This window comes from Oryx dammah, unplaced genomic scaffold, assembly GCF_014754425.2.
Source record: "Oryx dammah isolate SB20612 unplaced genomic scaffold, SCBI_Odam_1.1 HiC_scaffold_26, whole genome shotgun sequence".
Lineage (NCBI taxonomy): Eukaryota > Metazoa > Chordata > Mammalia > Artiodactyla > Bovidae > Oryx > Oryx dammah.
The window spans coordinates 79,693,487-79,697,875 of record NW_024070210.1 but is presented as its reverse complement, the minus strand read 5'-3'; the positions used below and the strand labels follow the sequence as shown (position 1 = coordinate 79,697,875).

General features: G+C 47.5%; 1 long non-coding RNA gene across 1 annotated transcript; it reads left to right on the top strand.

The window, feature by feature from the left end:
- Positions 1–1,283: 1,283 nt before the first annotated feature.
- Positions 1,284–2,171, top strand: LOC120853450. The gene is made up of 2 exons (XR_005718779.1): positions 1,284–1,541; positions 2,087–2,171. It is a non-coding gene; the product is annotated as an uncharacterized LOC120853450 (long non-coding RNA).
- The last annotated feature ends 2,218 nt before the right edge of the window (positions 2,172–4,389 follow it).

The following is a 4,389-nucleotide window of genomic DNA, read 5'->3' as shown; positions in this document are numbered from 1 at the left end:
ATTGTCTATTCATTATACTGTGTATTAGATCTTTATGGCTTGTTTACTACCTGTTTCAAGTTTGTACCCCTAAATACCCTCACTCTGAGGCTTCCCTGTTGGCTCAGTGATATAGAATCCATCTGCCAACACAGGAGACATGAGTTCAATCTCTAGTCCAGGAAGATCCCATGTGCTGCTGAGCAACTAAGCCTGTGCTCCACAACAAGAGAAGCCACCGAAATGAGAAGCTGGAGCACCACAGCTAGAGAGTAGCCACTGTGCGTCGCAACTAGAAATAAGCCCAGGCACCGACAAAGACCTAGTACAGCCAGAATTAACATAGAAACCACCCTCACCCTTAGCATCCCCCATCCCCTGGTCACCACCATTTACTCTCCGTTTTTTTCTGGTTTAACTTTCTTAGATGTCACATGTAAGTGATGTTATGTAGTACCTGTCTCCGCCTGACTTATCTCACTTAGCATAAAATACTCAGAGTCCATCCACGTTGTCACAAGTAAACGGGAGGATATCTTCCTTTCTCATGGCTGAATATCAAAATAAATTCTAATTTTTTAGAAGATAACTTTAAAAAGCAAGACTGCAGAAGGGCAAGGTGCTAGAAGGCATTACAGACAGCTGTCCCTGCTCACCTAGAGCCTTCCTTCTGTAGGAGCTGCTGCCTCTGCTGGCAGACACTCCAAGCTGCCAACTGAAGAGAGAAGAAAGGAAGGGAAAGAAGAAGGGAAGGAGGGAGGGAAGGAGGCAGTTAGCAGGCTTCTTCTGCTCTGTACTACAGATAAGAGGGGCAATGTTTTAAGAAAAATTGACACATTAGCTCTTAATGCATTTTCTGACGCCTATTGGCAGGCAAGAGGTTCAAGACAAGGGCAGGAATTTCCCAACCCCCATCAGCATGTGTGTTGGCCACACCTTGTCCACCCCCTGTGGAGGTGAGTCACAGTGACCAGGACAGAGTCTGCTTGGGACATTCGAGTAAGCCCACCCTTCAGTCCCTCTCTGACTCCCCTGCCACCCCCTCTACCAGCCTTGGTCTGAGTTACAGCGACAGAGCAGGGCGTCAGGCCAGGAGGCCCTGTCCACCTGCTCCGGGCAGGGTTCCCCCTCCTCCCACTCCTCCACTCTGGCCTGCCCTTTACTCAGCAAGTCTCTATTTTTATCACACTCATTATACTGCAGAGCTCTTCATTTTCATCTCATTGTTGGTGGGGTCATCGGGAGACTTTGTCACCCAGGAGACAGGGAGGGAGGCTGCACTCTCTGCTCCTCTCCAGGCGCGCCTAAGTCGTCATCTGGCAGTGCACAGTGGGCTGTCTTTTCCAGTTGTAGGAGGACCGCCAGAGTCATCGGCTGTTCCAGCTCTTCCTCTTTCCAAAGTGTCTAGTTCAATCAAGATTCCCTGCATTGGTCCTTCCCTGCTTACCCAGAAAGGGAGAAACGTTTCTATATTTTATAGGCAGATATACAATTGATAGAGAAAGCAGAACATCCATACAAGCCCTCGGTGTGAGTCTTTCAGAGGAGAAAAGTGTCTAGAGGTGAGTGACTGCAGTATCAGGAGCATGTGGAATAGAAACACGCCTGCCCTGAAGAACGGGTGTTTCTGCCACTTCCGAGGGCTGGGGCTAGAGGAGGAGTCCCCAGAGCATATTTGCATGAAGACTCCTGGTGCTTTTGCCCCAGACTGCACCGCAGCAACTGGAAAAAGATTAGTATCTCGAGGTGACCACAGGCAAAAGGAGGGAGTGAGGCACTGCTGTTGAGAGGAACTGGTGCTCTGCCTCTCTCCAGCACGGTATCTGAGGGTGCTGCCCCCACTCTCTCCCTCACACTAATGCACTCCTGAGGCAGGGACCAGGGCCCCAAGCCCCCACACCTGTACCTTTCCTCATCTCTGCTGGAGCTGCTCCTTCTCATCCTTTGAAACCCCCACCACAAGTGTCACTTTAGGGAAGCCTTCCGGGACCCCTACCCTCTGCCCCTCAGGTAGAATTCAACATGCTTTCCTCTGAAATTTCTTATTCCAGGATTGTTATGGTTGGTTTTCCACGGCCTGATTCTCCCACTGCTTTTCTATCGCCAGACTTTGCTGGGTGCTGATGCACAGGACACAGATTTGTGGAATAGCACTGGACCCAGAATGAGAATTAGAGATAATTAGGTAACGGGCCTGATGACTGATGGCTTGCTTTGCGCCAGGCACTGTGCTGAGAACTTCCCAGGCATGCTCCCCCTTAATCCTCACCACCACCCAAGAGGTGGGTGCTGCTACTCCCCATTCTGCAGAGAGAGAGACTAGATGAGGGTAAGTAACACAGTCAAGACCACGCAGGTAGAAACTGATAGAAATTCAACTTCAATCCAAGTGTGTCTGATTCCATAGCATCTGCTCATTTCTTAAGCTTTTGAAACTCAGAAATAATACCTGAATGTGGTAAGGAATAAAAACAATCCAAACTCCATTAAAGGATAAAAAGTAAGCCATTTTCCTACCTGGATCAGCAGTCCCATTCCCTGAGCCAGCCGCTCTTGTCAACTTTCTTTTCCTTCCAAAAATAGTCTCTGCATACACCCCTCTATGGATTTGCCCTCACTGCACACACAATAGCACACTCTATACACTGTGCTACACACTTGCTTTTTTCCCTTTTAATTTTTATCTTGGTGATTGTTCCATTATTAGTAGTTACAAATCTATGGCCATTTAAATAAAAAAAAAAGAGTAGTCCATAAATGGATATACCATAATTTATTTAATCCTCCCCTGTTAATGATGCTGTGTTGAGGGGCATTTAGGTGGTTTCCTGCCTTTTGCTATTGTACATGGGGCTATAAAGTGTATTCTTGTCCATAAGTCTCAACACAAGTTACATCACTTTACATATAAATTGTTGGTCCTTCTGGAATTTTTGGCAAAACGAATGGGGTAGAGACCCAGTACAGATGTTGACCATTTCGCTCTACTATGGTCACCTGAGATATAGTAGATGCTCGTAAATAGTTACCATGATAATTACAGCAGCATCCACTGGAGCATGCCATCGAGGTATGTTTATTGAATCTAATGCATGCAGTTAATTGACATGACGCATTAAGGGTGGCTACCTGGAAGCCTTGTAACTGTCAGAACAACTGAGTCCTAATAGTCACTTTCACCCATCAGAATGAATGAGTTTGCAAAACTTCCTAAGAGCAGGTTTTGACATGGGGAGGGGAGAAAGACATCACATAGGTATAATGATGGGATGGGCCAAACAGTGATGACCCAGGAAAAGAAGCTTCTGATGACAAGTTCTGGATGACTTGACTGAGACCTGTCTCATGGAATGGTTCAGAAGAACCACTGCAGGCTAAGTGGGTCAGCTGAGGGCTGGAAGGAATGGAGGTATGTACTCGTGCTAAGTGAGGTGATGAGCAAAGAAGCAAGGCCACCAGGAATCAGATCAGAGTGCTGAATGCAGAACTGATCCTTTGGTTATATGAGAACATACAGGGCTTATGATGGGCAGTTAGAGGCTTGTGATCTGTGCTTGGTGGATAGAAGATGGAAGATGCCATGAGAGAGAAAGGTAATGCCATCAACCATAAAGACTGGCTGAGGGAGATGCTGTCTTATCCAAGAGGGGTGGAGGTGCTGATCCCACCAGCTGGGGGTCCCCGGGAGATGCAGATGAATTGCTCCAGGGTGAGACAGCCACTCTCCAGATAAGACAGCCACTTCCTACACAGTGGAAGAGTAGGCCAGGGGCTGCTCCTCAGCACTGGAGTTGATGGAAAGAAGCAAAGGCCCTGCTGGACAGATGCTGGAGCATCTACAGGGAAAGGCAGGAGGAGAAGGGGATGACAGAGGATGAGATGGTTGGATGGCATCACTGACTCAATGGACACGAGTTTGAGAAAACTCCAGAAGATAGAGAAGGACAGGGAAGCCTGGTGTGCCGCAGTCCACGGGGTTGCAAAGAGTTGGACAGGACTTAGTGACTGAACAACAAGTCATGTTCCCAAGCACTGTATGAGGACTTGGTAATAAGGATCAAAATAACAGCTGCAACCTACCATAAACCAGGCCCAGGTGTTAATTCATCTAATTCTCATCCCAGCCTTACAAGTTTATACCCATTTTGCACATGAGAAAAATGAGTCACACAGAGCTTGACCCTCTAGAACTGGAGTCATGTAACTTATATCTACTATCAAAATTTGGTTATGAGTTTAGTCCTAACAGTTGCTCTTAGAGACCATCTGCTGTCTATCCCCTAAGATGTAGCCTTCAAAAGCATAGCTCCCGGTAGGACAAGCAGGGCTTAAGTCATGTCTGTGAATTTCCTAAGCCCCTCCAGGAGATGAGAGATCTCAGGACCACTCTGCTCCTCCCAGCCCTTCGGG